Source organism: Grampus griseus, assembly GCF_964374135.1.
Source record: "Grampus griseus genome assembly, chromosome: 13".
Classification (NCBI taxonomy): Eukaryota; Metazoa; Chordata; class Mammalia; order Artiodactyla; family Delphinidae; genus Grampus; species Grampus griseus.
In genome coordinates this window covers 27,521,380-27,533,907 of record NC_139007.1, presented here as the reverse complement: position 1 = coordinate 27,533,907, position 12,528 = coordinate 27,521,380, and the positions used below count along the sequence as shown (strand labels likewise).

The following is a 12,528-nucleotide window of genomic DNA, read 5'->3' as shown; positions in this document are numbered from 1 at the left end:
AACTTCCCTAAACTTGACTTTGTATAAAAGGCTCATTAAAAATAACTTATGAAATAGAGCTACAGCTGTATTTTTTTTAACATCTTCATTGCAGTATAATTGCTTTACAATGGTGTGTTAATTTCTGCTGTATAACAAAGTGAATCAGCTATACAGATACGTACATCCCCATATCTCCTCCCTCTTGCGATTCCCTCCCACCCCTCTAGGTGGACACAAAGCATCGAGGTGATCTCCCTATCTGCTTCCCAATAGCTACCTATTTTACTTTTTAACCCGTTCTTTTTTTTTTGTCTTACTGGAGAGTCTTTTTTTTTTTTCATTTTATTCTTATTTTTTTAAACATCTTTATTAGAGTATAATTGCTTTACAATGGTGAATCAGCTATACATATATCCCCATTATTGCCTCCCTCTTCCGTCTGCCTCCCACCCTCCCTATCCCACCCCTCTAGGTGGGATAGGGAGGGTGGGAGCACTGAGCTGATCTCCATGTGCTATGTGGTTGCTTCCCACTAGCTATCTATTTTATATTATTTAGTTATATATAAGTCCATGCCACTCTCTCACTTTGCCCCAGCTTACCCTTCCCCCTCCCCGTGCCCTCAAGTCCATTCTCTACATCTGCGTCTTTATTCCTATCCTGCCCCTAGGTTTTTCAGAACCTTTTTTTTTTTTAATTCCATATATATGTGTTAGCATACAGTATTTTTCTCTTTCTGACTTACTTCACATTGTATGACAGTCTCTAGGTCCATACACCTCACTACAAATAACTCAATTTCGTTTCTTTCTATGGCTGAGTAATATTCCATTGTATATATGTGCCACATCTTCTTTATCCATTGATCTGTCGATGGACACTTAGGTTGCTTCCATGTCCTGGCTTTTGTAAATAGAGCTGCAATGAACATTGTGGTACATGACTCTTTTCGAATTCTGATTTTCTCAGGGTATATGCCCAGTAGTGGGATTGCTGGATCATATGGTATTTATATTTTTAGATTTTTAAGGAACCTCCATACTGTTTTCCATAGTGGATGTATCAATTTACATTCCCACCAACAGTGCAAGAGGGTTCCCTTTTCTCCACACCCTCTCCAGCATTTATTGTTTGTAGACTGATGATGGCCATTCTGACCGACGGATGTGAGGTGATGCCTCATTGTAGTTTTGATTTGAATTTCTCTAATGATTAGTGATGTTGAGCATCCTTTCATGTGTTTGTTGGCAATCTGTATATCTTCTTTGGAGAAATGTCTATTTAGGTCTTCTGCCCATTTTTGGATTGGGCTGTTTGTTTTTTTGATATTGAGCTGCATGAGCTGCTTGTAAATTTTAGAGATTAATCCTTTGTCAGTTGCTTCATTTGCAAATATTTTCTCCCAGTATGAGGGTTGTCTTTTGGTCTTGTTTATGGTTTCCTTTCTGTGCAAAAGCTTTAAACTTTCATTAGGTCCCATTTGTTTATTATTGTTTTTATTTACATTTAAGAGGTGGGTCTATAAGGATCTTGCTGTGATTTATGTCATAGAGTGTTCTGCCTATGTTTTCCTCTAAGAGTTTTATAGTGTCTGGCCTTACATTTAGGTGTTTAATCCATGTTGAGTTTATTTTTGTGTATGGAGTTAGGGAGTGTTCTAATTTCATTCTTTTACAGGTAGCTATCCAGTTCTCCCAGCACCACTTATTGAAGAGGCTGTCATTTCTCTATTGTATATTCTTGCCTCCTTTATCAAAAATAAGGTGACCATATGTGCGTGGGTTTATCTCTGGGCTTTCTATTCTGTTCCATTGATCTATATTCTGTTTTTGTGCCAGTACCATACTGTCTTGATTACTGTAGCTTTGAGGTATAGTCTGAAGTCTGGGAGCCTGATTCCTCCAGCTCCGTTTTTCTTTGTCAAGATTGCTTTGGCTATTCGGGGTCTTTTGTGTTTCCATACAAATTGTGAAAAGTTTTGTACTAGTTCTGTGAAAAATGCCAGTGGTAGTTTGATAGGGATTGCATTGAATCTGTAGATTGCTTTGGGTAGTATAGTCATTTTCACAATGTTGATTCTTCCAATCTAAGAACATGGTATATCTTTCCATCTGTTTGTATCACCTTTAATTTCTTTCATCAGTGTCTTATAGTTTTCTGCATACAGGTCTTTTGTCTCCTTAGGTAGGTTTATTCCTAGGTATTTTATTCTTTTTGTTGCAATGGTAAATGGGAGTGTTTCCTTAATTTCCCTTTCAGATTTTTTGGCATAGGTGTATAGGAATGCAAGAGATTTCTGTGAATTAATTTTGTATCCTGCTACTTTACCAAATTCATTAATTAGTTCTAGTCATTTTCTGGTGGCATCTTTAGGATTCTCTATGTATAATATGATGTTATCTGCAAACAGTGACAGCTTTACTTCTTTTCTGATTTGGATTCCTTTTATTTCTTTTTTTTCTCTGATTGCTGTGGCTAAAACTCCTGCAACTATGTTGAATAATACTGGTGAGAGAGGACATCATTGTCTTGTTCTTGATCTTAGAGAAAATGGTTTCAATTTTACACCATTGAGAACAATGTTGGCTGTGGGTTTGTCATATATGGCTTTTATTATGTTGAGGTAAGTTCCCTCTTTGCCTACTTTCTGGAAGGTTTTTATCAGAAATGGGTGTTCAGTTTTGTCAAAAGTTTTTTCTGCATTTATTGAGATGATCATGTTTTTTCTCCTTCAGTTTGTTAATATGGTGTATCACATTGATTGATTTGAATATACTGAAGAATTCTTGCATTCCTGGGATAAACGCCACTTGAACATGGGGTATGATCCTTTTAATGTGCTGTTGGATTCTGTTTGCTAGTATTTTTTTTGAGGATTTTTGCATCTATGTTCATCAGTGATATTGGGCTGTAATTTTCTTTCTTTGTGACATCTTTGGCTGGTTTTGGTATCATGGTGATGGTGGCCTCGTAGAATAAGTTTGGGAGTGTTCCTCCCTCTGCTATATCTTGGAAGAGTTTGAGAAGGATAGGTGTTAGCTCTTCTCTAAATGTTTGTCTTTTCTAAATGTTTGATAGAATCGCCTTTGAAGCCATCTAGGCCTGGGCTTTTGTTTGTTGGAAGATTTTTAATCACAGTCTCAATTTTGGTGCTTGTGATTGGTCTGTTTATATTTTCTATTTCTTCCTGATTCAGTCTCAGAAGGTTGTGCTTTTCTAAGAATTTTTCCATTTCTTCCAGGTTGTCCATTTTATTGGCATATAGTTGCTTTTAGTAATCTCTCATGATCCTTTGTTTTTCTGCAGTGTCAGTTGTTACTTCTCCTTTTTCATTTCTAATTCTATTGATTTGAGTCTTCTTTTTCTTGATGAGTCTGGCTAATGGTTTGTCAACTTTGTTTATCTTCTCAAAGAACTAGCTTTTAGTTTAATTGATTTTTTCTATTGTTTCCTTCATTTCTTTTCCCTTTATTTCTTATCTGTTCTTTATGATTTCTTTCCTTCTGCTAACTTTGGGGTTTTTTTGTTCTTTCTCTAATTGCTTTAAGTGTAAGGTTAGGTGGTTTATTTGAGATTTTTCTTGTTTCTTGAGGTAGGATTGTATTGCTATAAATTTCCCTCTTAGAACTGCTTTTGCTGCATCCCATAGGTTTTGGGTCATCGTGGTTTCATTGTTATTTGTTTCTAGGTATTTTTTGATTTCCTCTTTGATTTCTTCAATGATCTCTTGGTTATTAAGTAGTGTATTGTTTAGCCTCCATGTGTTTGTATTTTTTAGTTTTTTTCCTGTAATTGATATCTAGTCTCATAGCATGGTGGTCAGAAAATATACTTGATATGATTTCAGTTTGCTTAAATTTACCAGGACTTGATTTGTGACCCAAGATATGACCTATCCTGGAGAATGTTCCATGAGCACTTGAGAAGAAAGTGTATTCTGTTGTTTTTGGATGGAATGTCCTATAAATATCAATTAAGTCCGTCTTGTTTAATGTGTCATTTAAAGCTTGTGTTTCCTTATTTATTTTCATTTTGGATAATCTGTCCTTTGGTGAAAGTGGAGTGTTAACGTCCCCGACTATGATTGTGTTACTGTCAATTTCCCCTTTTATGCCTGTTAGCATTTGCCTTATGTATTGAGGTGCTCGTATGTTGGGTGCAAATATATTTACAATTGTTATATCTTCTTCTTGGATTGATCCCTTGATCATTATGGAGTGTCTTTCTTTGTCTCTTGTAATAGTCTTTATTTTAAAGTCTATTTTGTCTGATATGAGAATTGCTACTCCAGCTTTCATTTGATTTCCATTTGCATGGAATATCCTTTTCCATCCCTCACTTTCAGTCTGTATGTGTGCCTAGGTCTGAAGTGGGTCTCTTGTAGACAGCATATATATGGATCTTATTTTTGTATACATTCAGCCAGTCTGTGTCTTTTGGTGGGAGCATTTCATCCATTTACATTTAAGGTAATTATTGATATGTATGTTCCTATTACAATTTTCTTAATTTTGAGGGATTTGTTATTGTAGGTCTTTTCCTTCTCCTATGCTTTCTTTCTAGAGAAGTTCCTTTAGCATTTGTTGTAAAGCTGTTTTGGTGTTGCTGAATTCTTTTAGCTTTTGCTTGTCTGTAAAGGTTTTAATTTCTCCGTCGAATCTCAATGAGATCCTCGCTGGGTAGAGTAATCTTGGTTGTAGGTTTTTCCCTTTCATCACTTTAAATATGTCCTGCCACTCCCTTCTGGCTTGCAGAGTTTCTGCTGAAAGATCAGCTGTTAACCTTATGGGGATTCCCTTGTATATTATTTGCTGCTTTTCCCTTGCTGCTTTTTCTTTGTATTTAATTTTTGATAGCTTGATTAGCATGTGTCTTTGTGTTTTTCTCCTTGGATTTATCTTGTATGGGACTCTGCACTTGCTGGACTTGACTATTTTCTTTCCCATATTATGGAAATTTTCAACTATAATCTCTTCAAATATTTTCTCAGTCCGTTTCTTTTTCTCTTCTTCTGTGACCCCTATAATTCGAATGTTGGTGTGTTTAATGTCTCAGAAGTCGCTAAGACTGTCTTCTATTGTTTTCATTCTTTTTTCTTTATTCTGCTCTGCAGTTGTTATTTCCACTATTTTATCTTCCAGGTCACTTTTCTGTTCTTCTGCCTCAGTTATTCTGCTATTGATCCCTTCTAGAGTATTTTTAATTTCATTTATTGTGTTGTTCATCATTGTTTGTTTGCTCTTTAGTTCTTCTAGGTCCTTGTTAAAAGTTTCTTGTATTTTCTTCATTCTATTTCTAAGATTTTGGATCATCTTTACTACCATTATTCTGAATTCTTTTTCAGGTAGACTACCTATTTCCTCTTCATATTTTTGGTCTGGTGGGTTTTTACCTTGCTCCTTTATCTGCTGTGTATTTCTCTGTCTTCTCATTTTGCTTAACTTACTGGGTTTGTGGTCTCCTTTTCACAGGCTGCAGGTTCGTAGTTCCCATTATTTTTGTTGTCTGTCCCCACTGAGTAAGTTTGGTTCAGTGGGTTGTGTAGGCTTCCTGGTGGAGGGGATTGGTGCCTGTGTTCTGGTGGATGAGGCTGGATGTTGTCTTTCTGTTGGGTAGGACCACATCCGGTGGTGTGTTTTGGGATGTCTGTGAACTTACTATGATTTTAGGCAGCCTTTCTGCTAATGGGTGTGGTTGTGTTCCTGTCTTGCTAGTTGTTTGGCATAGGGTGTCCATCACTGTAGCCTGCTGGTCATTGAGTGGAGCTGGGTCTTAGCGTTGAGATGGAGATCTCTGGGAGATCTTTCACCGTTTGATATTACGTGGAGCCAGGTGGTCTCTTGTGGACCAATGTCCTGAACTCACTCTCTCACCTCAGAGGCTCAGGCCTGACACCTGGCTGGAGCACCAAGACCCTGTCAGCCACACGGCCAGGTACATGGGGAGTTTCTTGACTTTTGGGAAGTCTGAGGTCTTCTGCCAGGGTTCAGAAGGTGTTCTGTAGGAGTTGTTCTGCATGTAGATGTATTTCTGATGTGTTTATGGGGAGGAAGGTCATCTCCACGTCTTACTCCTCCACCATCTTAAAAGTCTCCTACAGCTGCATTTTTAATGTTAGTTAATGCAGATAAAATGAAATTATATATGCCAATATTATTTGGCTACAACCATGAAATCATGGAAGACGTCTACAGTTTTCTTGCAAGTAGCCCAAGGGTAACAGAATAACAATAAGAAATGTTCATGAACAGAAATCTTGTGTAACACATTGTTTTATATATGCAAAGCTTCATATGAATCTATCTACACTTCAACAAATGTTTAATTCACACCTGCTCTGTGCCGGGCACTGTGAATATAAAGGTGGAAAAGACACACTCACTAATTAGGGCCAGGCTTCAAAGTTCCAGGGAATGCTGCATTTCATTAAATTTAGTGTTGGATCTATGACTGTATTTTTTAAAGAAACTTCTATATTGTTCTCTTTTCTATTTGTATTTTATATTCTTAAAAGAAATTAAAACAAAGATGTTTCCTACCCTCAATGTGCTTATAGTAGAAAGAAAGATACTCATGTATGAAACTTATCTCAAAACAAAGTAGCAGGTGCTAGAATAGAAGTGTACTTTGCCTAACCTGTATAAGTGTAGGAAAAACCTTGGGTGTAGGGAAATATTACCACATAAGTTGACACTATAGTAGAATGGCATAGTTTTCTCAGCTCTATGTCTACTCAACTGTGGGACACTGGCAATTTTGGTACATATAGTTTTCTTAAGTATAAAATAAAAGCTACCTCAGAATGTTGGATGAGTATTGCATGAAATAACATGGACAGCACTTAACAGTGTTTGATACACATTAGATTCTTGTTAGAAATATTTATATTTCCTTTTTTTCCTTTACCTTTCTGTCCCATTCTCATCCTCTTTCCAGTAGGAGTAAACTAAGTGAGGAACAATGGGAAAGACATCACTTGAAAAAAAAAAAACCCACAAGAACCCAAGTCTTCATGAGGTTATAAGTCTTGGTTATCCCTCTGAAGTATAATCTGAGGGATAATATTACTGTAGCAGAAATTCTGAGGAAAAAAAAGAGGAGAGAAGACTGTTGTTGTAGGTATAGGACAGTAATGGGGCGTCTTGTATACCTTGTGAAGAAGTTTGTGCTTTCTTCTGTAGGCAGGCAATTTGGAGTCACTTACATAATTTGAAGCAAGAGAATGGCCTAGACTCTGAGTCTAGAGGTTGATTTGAGTTAGACAATACTGTAGGTATATAAACTAATTGAGAATATATAATAGGCCAAGTGAAAAATGATGATGTCCTGGATATGATCAGAAACAGTACACACAGAATAGCAAACGTATTTAGGAAATAGCTAGGGAAAAAAAGGAAGTAGTACTTAATGGTTGATGGGATTTAGAGCATGAGAAAGTGTGATAAGGCAAAGAATGACCTTAGGTTTCTGGTTGTGTGGCATGAATGACAGTGTCATGAATGGAGAGAATGAGGAGGGAAGATAAGAAAGTCTACTACTAGTGGAAGAGGAATTGTTGGTCATATGGTAAAGATAATGATTAACTTAACAAGAAAATGCCAAATGGTTTTTGAAAGTAGGTGAAGTGTTTTATACTAACACCAGAAAAGTATGAGAGCTTTAGCATTGTCAGTCCTTTTAATTTTAGCCATTTGTATCAGTGTGTAGTAATACCATATTGTGGGTTTTAAAAAATATTAATATACAAAAAGTTCATTTGTTGTTTTGGGTATGCTGGTGGGGGAGTTGTATAGCTTTGAATTTTGGCAGATGTACAGACTCAGGTAATCACTACCTCAGTCAGGATATAGAATAGTTCCCTCACTCCTAAACCTTAGTGGCTACTAATCTGTCTGTAGTTCTGTCTTTTCCAGAATGTCATATAAATAGAATCATAAAGTACATAATCCTTGGAGGCTGACTTCTTTTACTTAACATAATGCATTTGAGATTCATCCATGTGGTTGTATGTATCAGTGTTTTGTTACTTCTTATTACCAAGCAATACTGTATGAATGTACCAGGTTAATTTATCCTTTTACCCACTGAAGGACATTTGGGTTGTTCCTCTTTTGAGTATAAAAATGACAGTAATGGCCAACATTTGTTGAACATTACCATGTTCCAGGGCTGTTTTAGGCACTTTATTTGTATTAACATATTTAATATTCACAACAATGTGATCTGAAAGGAAGATATTAGAGTAATAAAATATAGAGTGGATGACAAATGTTAATTTTAAGGTTGGTATAATCTTATAGAATTCTTCCCCTGACCCCTGGCAGATTTTTGTCTTAATTATAGAAATGCGGACTTTTTTTTTCTTTTGATGCTGTTAATAACATTAATATAAAAATAATTTTAGTGCTGATTAGCAATCTGAGCCATCATCCAATCCAATCCCCTCCTTTTAAAGATACGGAAACTGGACAGATCAATTTATAGTAAACGTTTTGGTTTATTTTTTGTTAATGAATGGTGAGCTATGGTTAATATACTACCAATTCAGCAAATGTAAATCTTTTTCTATATAAAATTCTGAGCTATATAGTTAATTTCATTTTCCTTTCTGGAACTATTTGACTCAGTTGCCTTTCATTTTGATTATTTATGAGAAAAGCTCTGTCATGGATATAGCTGATTAGACATAAGGAATCCAAAAAATGTAAACTGTATCACCTAAAACATAATGCTTTGTAAGTTAAAAAATGTAAGTATCTTAAAAGAAGCTAGCACCTGACTTAAATGTATATCCCCTTCACCACTACACTCATTATTAAGATATATACAATGGAATATTACTCAGCCATAAAAAGATTAATATAATCTTTATTGCATTATATTATTAGTATCCTCTTTATGAGACTCCTCAGAAGAAATTCCTCTCTTAATAGCAAAGCAGCTATACTTTTCTTGAGAAATTAATTTCTATCTTATACTATGGACAGTGCACAATGTGTACATGATGAGATGTTATTTTTCATACTGACTACTCAAAGCTTGGATTTTAAATTTGTGACCACCAGTATAGCAGTGTATTTACCACATTATTCAGTTTTTATTTAATGCTGGGCTCAATAAGTGTATTTTTATTCTTGCTCTCCTTTTAAGACTATATTGTTACATGTTATGTATTCTAACAAATCACTAACATCCTTTTTGAAACAGAGTAGATAAGAAAGGCAGGGGAGTTGAGACTAAGAAAGATAGGAAGGCTGAATAGTGGGTAGGTAGGCAGAGGCAGGCAGGCAGGCAGCAAAAGGACAGAAAGTAGGTTGCAGAAGTGGAGACTAGAATTAAACACAATTACCTACAGTTTTTTTCCTACCTACTTGCCAGGCTTCAACAATGGATCCATATCTAAAAAGCAACAGAATAAAAAGCATTCCAAGTCCCTCTCAGTGAGTATTAATTCAAATCAGCTATTCAAAAGTCAAATTAGGAGGAATAATAGAGAAGATTGGCTGAGAGATATGCACCTAACTCACTTTTTTGGTGCTTTATTTTCTGATATCTGATTCTGAGATAAGACCTGGGGAAAGCTATCACATCATCAGAGCCACATGGATTTACTTTCACTGACTTGTGTTTTATTGTTTTATACTTGGAATATATCCAATAATCATCACAATAACTAGTCATATGAAATCCCCTTGAGTATTATAAAACGTTCAGGACATTTTTCATAATCCAGTTTTACATTCTTTACATCAGCAGTCACAAACTAATGACCAATGAACTGAGCCAACCAGCGAGTATTTAAAAAATCTTTTGCAGTATCTGCCAGCATGTTATAATTAGAAAAATTTACAAACACACAGGCATACATACTTCCTCATTTTAGGGACCCACAGCTACAGAAGGGGCAACACTGACAGGAGCTGTTAGCAACTACTCTTATTAGAAGACAGTTGTCCACAGTCGCTATAACTCTATAGGGTTTAAACCTGATGCATTTACTTATATTGCCTGACAGTCTCCTATAGGTTTCTGCATTTTTGACCCTAGGTATAACACCTATTTGAGAAATGTATTTTAAAATGTATTGACAAGGTAAAGTTTGCCTTGCATAGGAAAGGAGGTGCTTCTTTTCTGGCAACAAGAGCCATATAACATCTTGCATTAGCTACTCAGAAGCTCTCAATACCGAATGTGTAGTCAACCATATATGCTAGTATCATATATGTATGTTCCTTTTTAAAATTCTGTCATTTGTTTATATATATTAATTTTGTAACAGTTTCTTATGAAAAATATGTCAAATCCTTTTTGCAAAGAATCAGCATGCACATATTCTTATAGGAGGAAACACTACCTAAATTTTATTTAAGAATGACTCAAGTAAAAAAATGAAATGAGAAAATGTGCATTAATGGAATATTTTATTTGAGGATTAAATTCAGCCTTTAGCTACAAACACTCATGAGGAAAAATAAAACAGAATTTCAGGGCTTCCCTGGTGGCGCAGTGCTTGAGAATCTGCCTGCTAATGCAGGGGACACGGGTTCGAGCCCTGGTCTGGGAGGATCCCACATGCTGCGGAGCAACTAGGCCCGTGAGCTACAACTACTGAGCCTGCGCGTCTGTGCTCCGCAACAAGAGAGGCCGCGATAGTGAGAGGCCCGCGCACCACGATGAAGAATGGCCCCCTGCTTGCCACACTAGAGAAAGCCCTCGCACAGAAACTCAGACCCAACACAGCAAAAATAAATAAATTAATTAATAAACTCCTACCCTCCAACATCTAAAAAAAAAGAGTTCTCAGGCAACAAATGGCGGGTGAGAGAGGAGTGCTGAATTTGCTAGCCCCCTCCTTTCCTCTCACCCCATCCCCAGGCAAAAAAAAAAAAACAAACAGAATTTCAGCTCAACTACTGTTCATATAATGACTGTCACTAGATATTGTTCTTAAAAGATACCTAAAAAGCCAAGAGCATAATTTTCAAGAATGTACTTTAAATATAACAATGCAGCAAATTTTCAAGTAAGAATTTAGCTATCAGATTTGCAGTTGACTTTTTACATGAAGCCAGACTGGACTGCACAATTTTAATAGTAATGGCTTAATAGTCTGCCATATGGATAATATGTTTGGGTAATTAATGGCAGTACTCAAATATAAATTTAGTGTGTATAAACTAAAAAAAAGTGTGGTTGCTATTCTTAGGTGACTGTGTTCAAACATATACATTTCGAAAAGGTACTGCATGTATTACAAATGAATTTCTTCTAAGTATTTTTCTCTTTTGCATATGATATTTTCAAGATCCGTATAAAAGTCACATTGTTAGATACTATAATCAAATTAACATGGTGATATATACTGCTTTGAAAATGGCTTTTACAAAATGGACTGAAAAATACTTTTATGCATGGACATAATTAATGTATTTTAAATGCTACTGAGTAGCAGAAGACTGCCACTTTGTGTTGTTTATAATGATTGTTGTTTTGACTTTTTAAATAGGTTAAAAATCTAAAGTAGGAGATATCTCTATATGTATGGCTGATTCATTCTGTTGTGCAGCGGAGGCTAACACAACATTGTAAAGCAACCATACTCCAATAAAAATTAATTAAAAAAATCTAAAGTAAAACCATAAAAAGCATGACAATACAATCATATACTATAAGTTGAGTTGTATACAGAATTATCACTACCATGGTACATTATTATTTTGTTTCATGAAATAATTATTTCAATGAGATAGACTCTAAGGCTTTTTAATTTTATGGTTACATTTAAGGTTATATAAATGAGAAATCTGAACTTCAATATATAAGATGCTTTAAATGAAGTTTAGAACACACAATATAAAAAGTGCCACTATGTTTTGACTTCAGTAAATTTTAGATCTATGTTTATTTGCTTATTAGGTCTTAAATTATTTTTTCTTTTGATATAATAAATGGTAATTATAACAACAAAATCTAGTAACATTGAAAAATGTTCTCCCCTTCATTGATAGCTGGAATATAATAGCACTACCACTAAGTTCTTTGACTTGACTAAGGATGACTCTGTAAGTAAGCCAAAGTAGTACCTGCATTCTGAAGGATAATAATCCTGTATTAAGCATACTATAACATTTAGCCTTTATGTGGATATATAACAGTCAGTATATAATTTAAATTTAAAGTACATTTAAATTTACTTTTTTTAAAAAAAAGGAATAGCTGAGCCAAAAAACTCTTTTTGGCTCAATTTTTCCTTTTGAAATTGTAAATATTTATAAAAATAAATTTTGCTGGTCGTAAATAAAGTATTGCTTCTACACTATAGGACATGAGAGTGTTCGACCTTAATTCAAAATTTAGATACAGACTTTTAAGGACTACTGTAGGCACTATAGAGTTTAGGAGCAGTCACTGTGTTTAAATTGAATAACTGATCCGTTTCAAAAAGGGCTTGGTTATGAACTTGGTAGGTTCTCTAGTGGCTTGTTACTTTTGCTGTTTTAGGGTAAGATCAATTTTCTAACGGATGTTGCAGCTCATATATGATTA

General features: G+C 35.2%; 1 protein-coding gene across 3 annotated transcripts in view; it reads right to left on the bottom strand.

Moving 5' to 3' along the window:
• The window catches only part of MANEA (mannosidase endo-alpha), a 135,772-nt gene that overhangs the window by 43,496 nt on the left and 79,748 nt on the right, over positions 1–12,528 (bottom strand). The gene's annotated exons all lie outside the window — the stretch shown is intronic.